Source organism: Macrobrachium rosenbergii, chromosome 39, assembly GCF_040412425.1.
Source record: "Macrobrachium rosenbergii isolate ZJJX-2024 chromosome 39, ASM4041242v1, whole genome shotgun sequence".
NCBI classification, from domain to species: domain Eukaryota; kingdom Metazoa; phylum Arthropoda; class Malacostraca; order Decapoda; family Palaemonidae; genus Macrobrachium; species Macrobrachium rosenbergii.
Genome location: NC_089779.1, coordinates 12,436,904 through 12,450,577, shown reverse-complemented (window position 1 = coordinate 12,450,577; position 13,674 = coordinate 12,436,904). Strand labels below are relative to the sequence as shown.

Sequence of the window (13,674 nt, the reverse complement as noted above, 5' to 3'; positions counted from 1 at the left end):
TAATAATAATAATAATCCTTTAACGGGACAGGAAACCTCAACAACTTCAGATGAGAGATAAACATCCCTTTACTAATCTACTGTATATAGGAACACGACCTTCAAGATCAAAGGACTAATGACACTATCGTGCAGTGAATCGAACAAATAAACATTAATCGACTTGGCCATGAGGTCAACCTTAATTTCCGCAAGATGATAACTTGCCTTGGCCCTCAGTAGGTTTCGAGTCTGGAAACAAAGCCAGAACTCTCACATCCTAGAGCTCACGAGTTGTGTTAACCTGTTTTAAATGGTGATTGTCTCTATTACTATAATCATTAGCGAGGTTGAAGTCCTAGTTGGAAAAGCCCAATGCCACAAGCCCAATAGAGAAGGCAGTCCAGTACGGGAGAAGAGATAACGAGGTAATAAGTAAACTAGAAAATAGAAATAACAAAGAAAAACAAATAAGATTCAGCCAAGAAACTAAAAAAAAAGATTTATTTGATCTGCCATGAAAAAAAATCACTTGCATCAAGTTTGAAATTCTGAAGTTCTTATTAATAAACTACACGATTAGAAATATTTCACAATTCAATAAAGTCTGGTTTTAATGAAACGAACAAGGAGTTTTCTAAATAACAATTGAGCTTAACGAGGAAGCCTTTTTTTCTGCACAGTGGACATTACCTTTGATTTAAAAATTAAATTCATAAAATTACGTCCCTTGCCAATAAGAAAAGTAGATATTTATTATGCTTAAGGCACTTTAAATGAAATGCTGAGAGAGAGAGAGAGAGAGAGAGAGAGAGAGAGAGAGAGAGAGAGAGAGAGATTTCTTGTATGCTACACTTTCATCTTTAGCAGGAAAACTTAGCTTGAAATAAATGCATTCTAGATAAGGATCGCACGATAATAATTCAATATTAGTACGGGTATATATCAAATGAAAGGAACTTAAACAAACAATTTCGAACAGTCTTAAGTAAATCCTGTTTGATTTTGTATGATATTTCTATTATCATTCAAGCAACTGCGGACCATTCACGCAAACCCAGAAACAACTAACGGAAAACAAAGCACTGGCAGACGCGGCGAAACGCACAACTGGCAGCGAACGCACCTGACAATGTTGACAGCAATCAGCTGATTCCAGTTTTGACATCTGTATAATATCGGCAATAAAAATGTGAACAAAACCTTTACCGAAAGAAATAAAAGCAAAACCGGTACTCGCCCTCTTAAGCGGACATACCATACATTGTTCAAGCGTTCGCGTAAATGCATCAAATCTATTTATACACATTAAACGCATGACTCCAGTACATCAGCATCTTTATCAAAGGGGGTCGCTTGTGTGTGATGTTGGTAAAACCCTTTCCACAACAAGCGCGAACTTTTCATACGACGACTACGCAAATATTTTGAATCATATTCAAAACATCACCAACAATAATATCGAGGAATAATATATTTTGTTGCGTGAAATTTTGTCGCATTCTTTTCAAGAGGAAGTCTTTGATGCCATTCACAGCGGGGTAACTTTTGAGTCATTTTTCCAAATAGCGGTCGATTCAAATTCCATTCTTTCGAGGGAAAATATTGCGAATTCTTGTTTTTAGCGGATTCTAAAATATTCGGACGATAAAACATTTCTTTCACGCTGCAAGAAAAGAAGTGCACAAATTTCTCTAGATTTTTTTTTTTTCTGCAGTGGCAGAACAAACACAGTTCCTTGGCACCAATAACATCATCGCGTTGGGGAAAAAATTGCTTTTTGATCCGAAACATTTTCCATTTTTTTCCACTTTCGCACCCATGACGGAATTAGGTGACAAACACATCCATGACCGGATTTTCCCTTTAAATCCAAATCATTATTATCAAAAAGGGTGTGAAATTTATTTGAAAGCAATATTTTCAAACTTTTTTTTTTTTTTTAAGACAATTTTAGCTGCTTCTGACTTCGGCTAACTGCTACGCATATTTTCTTTTGGTTGTTTATGACATATGGTGGGAGAGACTTAATCAGCCTTTTTCTTATTATTTAAGATTATACAGTTATTCTTCGGGATCGCGAAAAATTAAAGTTTACGAAGTAGGGAGAGTTACAGCCAGGATCTCTCTCTCTCTCTCTCTCTCTCTCTCTCTCTCTCTCTCTCTCTCTCTCTCTCTCTCTCTCTCTCTCACAGGTTGACTTGCGCGAAAGTATTCCAGCCTCACTCTCTCGTTAAAATAAGAGACTTTTTTCATGTCATAAAAATTTCGAGTTAAGTGCTCGCTCTCTCTCTCTCTCTCCAAGAAATTATATGTAAAAAAGTATATCCACTCCGTATTCAGAATTTATGACTAAATTCTCTCTCTCTCTCTCTCTCTCTCTCTCTCTCTCTCTCTCTCTCTCTCTCCAAGAAATCAAAAGTGAAAAGCATACACTCTCCGTATTCAGAAATTAGATGTAATTCCTCTCTCTCTCTCTCTCTCTCTCTCTCTCCAAGAAAAAGTGGGGACAGAAAAAAGTGCGGACGGACAGACAAAGCCGGCACAATAGATTTCTTTAAAGAAAACTAAAAAGTAAAATCATCACCAATCCCTAACCCCATCAATGTGGTCAGTGAGCAAAATCCCTCATCAAAATTGGCTTAAAATGAAGCTGCTCATGAGAACAGTTAGTACTCAACAAAGCTTTCAGTCATCAGTTTCACACATTCACTCCGGTGGGATGCGGATGTCTCAGGGCATTTTTATCCGGACGGAAATAAATACCTGGAACAGCAGAACCGCAAAATGAATAGCGAAAAACTACAGAGGGTACAAGATTGTACCTATATAGCCAAGAAGGCGCTCAAAATAGCGAGGGGAAAGAAGCACCCCAATCCATAACTTTATACTCTATGTTCAGAAATAATGGAATAATTGATTGACTGATTTATGGATACTAAAAATGGCATCACAAAAATAAGGGAAAGGTCCCTGAACCATGATGGGATGTCTTCAAAATGCTAAGTATATTTTACAGAAAAGGTCCAATTGACAAAAACAGTTATTTACGCCACCCGTTACTTATCATGCTTATAATCTGGACCAATTTTCATCAGAGAGCGAAGGAGAAGGATCGACGCCTTCTCCCTATTTGTACCTCCCCCCACAAACAGATGCTGATTTAACCTTTCGTGAATCGAACTACGGCCGAGATCATTACTGGTTGGAAACCTGGATTTTCAGTCCCTCTAAGGCATCATCTAAGTAAATCAGAACCAATTCATACGAGATGCCAGGGGATACTGTCAATGACAGAGTGGCAGAGTAGTATTTGTAGTAATATGGACCTGATGATGAGCTTAATTCAAGGCGCAATGTTCGTCTGGTTGAATATTATATCAAAGTGAGGCGGTTAAGAGAGGATCATTTTTATTGGTGAATGAATCTATGCAGAATGAACGTACCTCATATCTGCATATCTATGTACTTATTTATTCTTGGGCTCTTGTCGTAGGATTATGCCGAAGTCTATATTCATCCAACTTTTAACAAAAACTCTCAGGAAGGAATTTAAATTTTTTTAAATCTCCGTACGAAAACTGGTTAAAACTACACAGAACAGACTTCCATATCAACAATTTTACGACTGTGAAAACAAGGGATAAGAATTTAATATTAAACCATTACTTCATATACAGTATATTAAATTCATTACTTTCCTGACAAAAAAAAAAAAAAAAAAAAATAATAAGCATCTTTATCATATCTACCGTTCTATGTAAGCTTCATTTTCCTTGTTTCAAGACTCCACAGTTGAAGTCCATATCAGAATGCGTCAAAGACACAAGAGTATGGCGCAGTCTCGCAGAAATTGTTCAGTGGAGGAAAAAAAGGAAAACGCAAATTGCAAAGTAAGAGGGACAGCCTTCATGACAACTAAACAGTGGATGAAGCACGACTGAAAAAGATCAATTACTTCTGAAATTACCTACCCTTGGAACATCTGCGACATGGACAAAATGCTTATGCTTTCCGAAAAATATTCATATTGTCAGATGTAATTTGAACGAACAAACAAGGCTTAATCACCTCGAATTCTGAGCTCTCTGCACAGAATACAGGCTGCTTTACAATACATCAATCTTTTAGTTACGTTCAGTGACAAAAAAACACAGTTTCACCTAATGTTTATTGTCTCATCTCATTAATCTATTCACTTTCATTAAAATGAGGTTTCACCTCTACCTTCCTTTAACATTCTGAGAGCTCAGACTTCATCTCAACTTTCTGAGTTATACCGGAAACATCTGGCCTTGCCTGGTTATTTCACAATCCCAGTTCTGCGGTGCATTTTCTGAGTCTTTCCTTGATAGAATAATGTGACTGGTTATTCATTTACTCAACAAGGCCAACGTCCTGTTAAGATAGAGGAGATATTCCCCCTCCCATTTAAGGTGGCTTCGTAATACCCCACAATGCCCTTAATTAGGCATTTTCGTTGATCTTACTGACCTATTTCCCCAACTGTTACCCATAGTGTTCAATTTCTTTAGGATAAAGGCACATTCTTTTTCCTTCGCATTTATTTCCTCTTCCATTAGGCACGGACTACATAAATACATTGGGTTGCCGGTTCCATTACGATACTCTGAAGCTAATCTAATATATTCCCATTTTTATAACATATAATTGTCTAGAGATAATAACATGACAGGTCAATTGAAGTCCACGACCTCCACACACACTCACGACAGGTCAGGTGTTGAGAACATTCCAGTTTAATCTCTTCCACGTGAAACAGAATGAAAGATGCCAAGTGTATGTACTGTGTTCGGGTGTTATGTCATGAAAGAACAAAACAGAAAATAAGTTTTCATCGCTTTCCAAGGCAAAGAAACGCAACAGAAATTGATAAACCTCTGCCATTGGAAAGTTTAAGTACACCTTAGTTTAACCAGACCACTGAGCTGATTAACAGCTCTCCTAGGGCTGGCCCGAAGGATTAGACTGATTTTACGTGGCTAAGAACCAATTGGTTACCTAGCAACGGGACCTACAGCTTACTGTAGAATCCGAACCACATTATAGCGAGAAATGAATTTCTCTCACCAGAACTAAATTCCTCTAATTCTTCATTGGCCGGCTGGAGAATCGAACGCGGGCCTAGGAGAGTGCTAGTCGAGTACGATATCGACCCATCCAATGAAGAACTATGCTCTTATGGGTATTGTTTGAAATTTTACACTTCACATCAAAGGAATTTCAGTCAACAACTTAGGACAAGTCTCAATGCATAACTCGGATCATTAAAAATTCCTGCAACTCTGAAGAAAGTGAAGAACCATTTTCTACCCTTCAAAAGAAGGCAGTTCATCACTTGAAAGTGGTGGTGTTCAGGAGGACGAAAAGGAAGTCGGCGAAACCACGCGACATAATCTTAGAACAGTGTATGGCAATGAAGGGTCTTCCTTGGTAGCTCTGTTGCTAAGAAATTCCACCATTATCAGTTCCTAACGAAAGAACAAGGACTTGGATCAATGCTGATGCTGCAAAAATAAAGGGAGAAAATGGTTCATTCTATTAATACTATTCTCCTTGCATTTTAATACATTTTTATCTGTTTATTAATTTGTTAATTTATCTTCTTCTTTTTTAATGAGTTAGATCTCTTTCCCTTCACCGCCTCTTACTTCCTTCTAAGGAACACCATATTCTTTGGAAGCTTGAATTTCAACACCACATTCTTTGGAAGCTTGAATTTCAACACCATATTCTTTGGAAGCTTGAATTTCAACACCATATTCTTTGGAAGCTTGAATTTCAACACCATATTCTTTGGAAGCTTGAATTTCAAGTCGATGGCTCCTGTGGGTTTGTTCTATATCTTTTCAGAATGAGAGTTATGAACAGAACCACCGAATCCTCTGGGAATAATGCTAAGAGCATCTATAAAGTTGTCGAGCAGCGAAAGAAATTATGTTGATGAAAAATAATGAACATTTTGATTTTGTTATCAAGGCTGAATGTCCTTTTGATGTATATCTGTTGAATTACCATGTGATCTTTAATATCTTACTAAGAGCATCTGTTTACCACACAAACAAGATATATTATGCGAAACCATCTCAGATCATTCTACAAGAAAGCCGAAAGTTTGACTTTTCAACAGATGCAACAGAGCATGACCTTGGCATACTTTCATTAAAACAGCTCACACACACACACACATATATATATATGTATATATACACACACAGTACATAAATATATGTATGTATGTCTATATAAAATCATCGATGGAAAATGAGCCTAATGATAGCTAAGTATAGGGTGTTTTGACATCCAGGGAAACAATATTAGCAGTGCTATATTTGACGGCCTGCCTACCTCTCTCTCTCTCTCTCTCTCTCTCTCTCTCTCTCTCTCTCTCTCTCTCTCTCTCTCTCTCTCTCTCTCTCTCTCTAGAAGATGAAACTGGAAAATTACTTTTAATGAAATGCTCCTTACACCATATAAAACCTTTTTTGACCTTGGTATGGAATAATAAGATGTCTGATTAATCTCACAATGACAATTGTTTCTGTACACAGGTATGCTACGCCATTAAACACTGACGCAAGTGAAGAAAAGGTCTTCGACAGCTGATTTGGCAAAGAAAACCTTTAAAAGTACTCCCACTTAATTAAATAGGAAAGGAAACTAAAGACTTAAAATGCTACTAGTAACTGGAGTGGCATTGACGTGAATGGCCTCTAAATAGAGATGGACTCTTTCAACTCTTAAGTCTCACACGATGCGCTGACCTGTTCCAATCTCTCGACCTTGGCACGCACATCATTAGTTTAAGATGCGTCCACACGACACTAAAAGCATGTCGTAAACATACGTCGGCAAATAGTCGCGCCCATATCACAAACAAGTTGGGGACGAGTCAACGACCTCAAATAGAGGAAAATTCTGGATAACAGTATGATGCACTGATTAATACCTACCAATAACTCGTTCACTTGTATTCAACCTGTTTGCGATTTGTTTATGACAGGTTTTAATGAAGTGTGGACGAACTCTTACAGTAATATTTCAGATAAATCCGTCTCATACTAATCAGTGTTCTCTGTGGCATACTTCATCTGGCTAAGGTACAGCAAAGCGTTGGTGTATTTTGGAAAAACATTCTAAATGAAATCACAATTTGGAGATTTGACTAAATTATCACACACGGAAACAAACATTCCCTCTTTTAAACAAGCACACGAATATTAACGTATAAATTTAAAAAAGAAAACTGGAAAACTACTCTGCTTCTTGCGATAACCCTGGAAGAACCGTCCTGAGATCTCTCTCCTGGCCATCTGGCGAGCTGATTCCAAAGGTGACATTTCCGTTTTTTTTTTTTTTTTAGAAGAAGTTGGTTCTCAGTCTTGATCTTCATCGGCACGAGGGAGACTGCTTGCTCTTCTTGGCTTCGTAACTTTTACCTTGGGATCACTGAGGGGCATAAAAAGATGGCTGGCTGGCTGTCTCTCCTCGATGAAAATCCGGAAAACAAATTGGATGTAATTTTTGCTAATTAGCTATGCTGCAAAAGCTCTCACTGTAGTTATTTATACTATATAACTACATCCTCGTCACAGTAATTATTTTCCCGGTAAGAGTAATCAGACATCAGTCAACTTCCAACAACCACCCAGTTTTGACTCACATCAGAACTCCAACAGACATGAATGATCTAACTGAAGAATTCTCTGTTAATTACTTTGTTCATATTCTTTGACATTTATCTTGCACCTGTTATTAGGAAAGACACCGATCACCACAAAACACAATAAAATAATAAAATTTCAGCAACCATAATAAAATCACAGCCGTAAAAGAAACAATTCAATTTTAACCACCAAAGAATTATCAGAGTCTTAAAAGAACTGGCACTAGTTTGGCTGCAACATCTTATGACATAATAATATTCAGTGGTGAATTATGTTGATTTTATAAAAACGTTACAAGAGCTTTCGAACCCCGTCCTGGGTTCATCTTCAGTCTAACTACAAACATTAATACAAAAAGTAAATATGTAAGCTCCAGTTTTGAGGATGGAGCCAATGGGCGCCCTCCATCCTTATACCTGGAGCTTACATATTTCCTTTTTGTATTGATGATTTTAGCTAGACTGAAGATGAACCCAGGGCAGGGTTCGAAAGCTCTTGTAACGTTTTTATAAAATCAACATAATTCACCACTGAATATTATTGTGGACCTGATACACAGCATATCCCGTTCTAGATCTAGAGGAGAAAGACCTAAATATCTTATGGCACTTATCATTAATTGCTAAGAGAAGATACACGAAAATTTTAAACTTGTTATTAGGAAAGACACTGATCATCACAAAACACATTAAAACAATTCAGTTTTAACCACCGCAGGATTATCATAGCCTTAAAAGAACAACTGGTGCTATTTTGGTTAAAATATCTTAAGCCCATATCATTAAATGCTCGCTAAGAGAAGATATACGAAAACTTTGAACGAATTAAAAGACATCGGACCCAAATATTCAACCTGACATGAGATACACGAACGTGTATACATGTCTGTGTTCACGTTGCTGAGGAGAATTGCATAAGATGCGTTTTTCAGCCTGACAAAGATCCATCAGCGAGTAAAAATAATTTGAGAAGTGAAATTCAAACGAATGATAAAAAAGATGGGAATATGTAATGTGGTTGTAGTCGAACAAGTGGATGGAAAAGGATGTTCCTTTATTTTTAACGTAGTTTCAAGGCTGGCTTAAAGTGTGAGAAAATCGATATATACATACATTATACATACATACATGTATACATACACACACATATATATATATACATATGAATATAAAACGGAAAGACATAACATGACCAGAGGAACAAACCAGTAAAACAGATACCCAATAATCCCAGCTTCTAATCTGACATATTTGGTACATGAAATCAACACTCAAAGGGGAAAAAAATATCTAAAATGACCCGATAAATGACAGATTAATTACCGTTCCATGACTGCTGAGCCTGCTGTTATTGCTAGACGTGAGATCACCCATTTATCGACTGAATTAAACCTATTCGCTAAATGAGAACATTCCTTCCTCCAACTGTTTTCCCTCACCACCTCCTCCTCCTCCTCCTCCGCCTTCTCCACTACGCTTCCTCCTCCTCCTCCTCCTCCTCCACTAAGCCGCCTCCTTCTCCTCCTCCTCCTCCGCTATGCCTCCTCCTCCTTCTCTTTCTCCAATACGCCTCCTCCTCCTTCTCTTCCTCCTCCTCCTCCCCCTCCTCCTTCTCCTCCTCCGCCTCCTCCTTCTCCTCCTCCGCCTCCTCCTTCTCCTCCGCTACGCCTCCTCCTCCTCCTCCTTCTCCTTCTCCAATACGCCTCCTCCTCCTTCTCCCCCTCCTCCTCCTCCAACACGCCTCCTCCTCCTTCTCCAGCTCCACTACGCCTCCGCCTATACACCTACACAGTCTCTCTCTCTCTCTCTCTCTCTCTCTCTCTCTCTCTCGTCCCCACAGCGCGTCACAACAAACAGGACCTACACGAGTTCATTCTTCTGACTCTGGTAACATGACTCAGCTCGCCCCCGCCCCTCGCGATACGACGATTCGGGCGGCAGCAACAGCAATAGAAGCGACGATGTCTTCGTCAGACGGGTTAGCATCTCTCTGCTCCCAAGAGGTGGTGGACGGTGGTGCCCTCCAGTCTCACCCCTCAACTTATGCATGGGGAGAGGAGAAACAGGGGGTATGATGGACGGTGGGGACAGGGGAGGAGATTGCTGTGGATGGGGAGGGGAGGAGGGGAGGGGGAAGGTGAGGAAGAGGGGAGGGGGGGAGACGGGAAGGAAGGGGAAGGGGAGGGGAAGAGAGGAGGGGAAGGGAAAAGGGAGGAACAGTAGAAAACGGAATGCCACATCTACAATACTGGAGTCACCGGATTCTTGGATATTTCTTACTTGGACAGACTGATCATGTACACTTTTTGTCTTTTTCTTAATTTCCATTTGTTTACATTTTTCATTCTCGGTCACAGCAGCTAGACTCACCGCTTGATAAAGTTTGCGCCTCCACAAATCGTAAATAACAATAATCATGAAGGTTACTCTTGATTATCATGCCCAAGCTTCTGATGAAATGTAACACTTGGGAGCTTTCAACTTTCTCATTTTGGATACAAAAATAAAATAAATAAATAAATACATAAATAAAATCGTCTTTTGCTACAACTACGTATGAAAGCTTCAGAAGGTATCAATTACATAACATAAAGACATGTTACGAAAAACTCGAAATAATCTATGCAACAGATACGCGATAAAAAATACGGAACGAGACAAAAACATTCAAAAGGTTTGATAAAAACTGAATAAGTAAATGGTATCTGATAGTACATGAACGGAACAACAACAAAAATCGAAACAATTACTAAAAATACACAAAGCTGAAAAAATATACATTATTACAAATCACTAAATGACTGAAACAGTTTATAAAGCCAAAAAGTTATGCTTTAATGCAAGATAATTCTAAATAAAAATATGTGGTCCCGAGTACAAAGTTACTCGTAAAGAAAATATTTGGAAATCTCTGACATAAAATTCAATAATACACACACACACACACACATATATATATATATATATATATATATATATATATATATATATATATATATATATATATATATATATACACACACACACATATATATATATATATATATATATATATATATATATATATATATATATATATATTTGTTCGTATTGTGAATATACACGTATACAGATAATCGATGTATAAATGTATAGGCACACTATATAAATATTTTGAATATCACACTACCCAGATTTGTTAATAAGTTTACAAAAAAATAGATAAACTGTAAATACTGCAGATATTTAAATACTAAGATTCCATCACCGCACACATCCACTCTCTTTCAAACCCAAGAGAATTTTCGATGCATACGGGAACAGTCATCTGTAAAGGATTTCATAATCAGAGGAGAATTTCCATACGAAATAACACTAAAACATAACCCGTAAATAAAAGACTGACTCCACAGTCGATAAAATATTCCTCTAGTTGTAGAGTGTGGTAAAATAAAATTAATAAAAACTGAACAATTCTTTGATTTCAAATCAAACCGTATTTTCTTCTGGATAATATGATCATTATTTTTAACCGATTTAAATGCTAGAATAAAACAATCCTCACGTGGCATATGAACAAAAACTACCCAAGCTACCATGAGATTGAAACTCCAGTACTGTAATTACTGCTAACTTTCTCCTAAAGGTGTACGAAAATCCTTGTGGTAGCACAGTCAAAGCATAATTATATATATAGTATGAGCACCAGGGAGAGAAGCAACTGATTCATAACTATTACAGAGAGAAAACCAGAATAAAACAAACTCAATGTAAAAAGCTAACGCTTCATCAGCATTTCAGCTCTTACGACCACGACCAAGGCAAGGGTATTTCAAGAGCTGCGGTCCACTGAATTACATAAAAACCTCCAGTCAGTTCGAAACTGACCAGGTATTGGGACTTAACATTTCCGGACTAAAAGATGCTCAATTTCCGGAACCTCGACAAATAACCAAATTATTTTAACCCAAAAAATCTTACTAAAAGATGCTCAATTTCCAGAACCTCGACAAATAACCAAATTATTTTAACCCAAAAAATCTTATGTAATAAATACTATAACCCCACACTGGTTTAACAGATCAAATTCTATCATTCAACGAGTATATTGTTTTTGATGCAAACTTTTCGTCATAATGACCTAAGTTCGTCATAAAAATTATTTTAATTTAATTTCTACTTTATTGTGAGATTGAGCTACAGAGAATTCCGTCATCGGTGGCCTAAGCCAAAGGGATTTTTATACAAATAAATAAGATAAACATAATTGAATTAACATTACAGAAAAACCAATTACATTCTAAAATCATTTTAAACCAATTACATTCTAAAATGGTTTCAGGACTAAACACAACTCCCATACCTAACCTACTATTCTTAAATTAAATTAAATATCAAACAGGTAGCAGTTAATAAACAAACATTCGACATACTTGCTTTAATAAAATGATCTATATAATGACAATACAACTTCTCAGACTAGATTCAGTTAACCTAAAAGCTACTACTTTTATAATAACGCTTAATAATAAAGAAAAAAATCTTCATGATACAATGTGCGACTTAAAGGATAAAATATCAACCACGTAAGATATCTACATATTCTTTTATATTTTCATTAAAATAAAAAAAATGTCGATTGACAAAAAAAAAAAATAATAATCTACGCTCACCACCTCGTCGACCAACGTCGTCACCGGAAAGGGGATCCTGCTATATATATACTGCGCACTCTCTCTCTCTCTCTCTCTCTCTCTCTCTCTCTCTCTCTCTCTCTCTCTCTCTCTCTCTGATCAATGAGTTAAGGACTCCGTCATCACACCCGTGCTAATCGAGTTCCATTTCGAGGGATCCACACTTCTCGATTCCCTGTCTCGTTCCGTAAAGCTTGATCCTCGCCGCTAAGGTCTCGTCCTTTGGAAAGGTCTTCCTTCCTCGACATCAGAGAGAGAGAGAGAGAGAAGAGAGAGAGAGAGAGAGAGCATACATGCAGACAGACCGGGAGACTGGAGTGAATACTGCTGCGACGTAATAAGCCATGCAAATCTCTGCTCCGGTCTCGAACCCCTGTGTTGTTTTTTTTTATTTTTGGCTACGAATAAAGAAAAGGGGAAAAATATACCCGATATTTGACTGCTGTCGTCACCCACATAACAACGAAGGGAGGAAAGAAAGAAAGGGAGTAGTGCCTCTCTCCCTCTCTCTCTCTGCAACATGCACACACGCGGACCCTAATCGCCAGACAAGCTAGCAAGCACGGGTCCCCCCAGCCCACAACCGCCCCCCCCCTCACTCACACGTTCCCAAGCCCAAAACAACAACCCCCAACCCCAGGCGATTCTGGCTGAATCCCCCTTACCCCCAAACCCCAACACGCATGCAGTTACACACACACACCTCACCCACCAACAACAAATATACGCCCCCTTACCAGACACACCCCCCAGACGATCTCTCCCCTCCCCTCCCCTCCCCCCCATCACTGCACATGACACACTCCCCTTCTTCTCCGCCTACCAATGCATCTTAGCCATTGGGGTGCGTTCGTCTCTGCTTAGTATACACCCACTCTGAATACGACCCAGAGTCCAGTGTGCACCGGGCAGCTGTTCGTGGAGGATGTCGCCCAAGTTCTCCCTCTTCCCTTCTCTCGCACGCACGCATTGCTCGCTCGTACGCGGTTTCGTGTCACGGAACGCCTAACTAATTTCGTTTTCTAACTTCGCTCGTCTGAGGGTAAGTAGGAAGTTGACTAACCCGTTTATTATTGATCATAGTCGAGTCATTTTTGTGCTACCAAGGGATAAACATATCTTCGTTCCGGTATGATTTTTCAAACTGAAACCCAATGGAAAAAATAAATCGAGTCGCGTATTTCATTTTCCCCTGATGAAACTGGACTTCGTACTGAACTCAGTGCATGACACGTCGGTTCATTTGTCTGGCATCGCTAGATTCAGAAAACGATTCCGTTCGTCCCTTTCTTCTGCAAAAGTCGCCCACAATGGCAGAGATTTAAACGCGCGCAA

At 38.4% G+C, this 13,674-nt stretch overlaps 1 protein-coding gene and 1 long non-coding RNA gene across 3 annotated transcripts in view; one reads left to right on the top strand and one right to left on the bottom strand.

Moving 5' to 3' along the window:
• LOC136825755 (uncharacterized) overlaps nt 1-13,674 on the bottom strand; it is a 494,493-nt gene that overhangs the window by 146,610 nt on the left and 334,209 nt on the right. The window lies entirely within an intron of this gene.
• The window catches only part of LOC136825753 (insulin-like growth factor 1 receptor), a 252,111-nt gene continuing 251,673 nt past the window's right edge, over nt 13,237-13,674 (top strand). The window contains exon 1 of the mRNA XM_067082579.1: nt 13,237-13,381. The gene's annotated coding sequence lies outside the window, so the exon portion shown is untranslated. The remainder of the gene's footprint in view (nt 13,382-13,674) is intronic.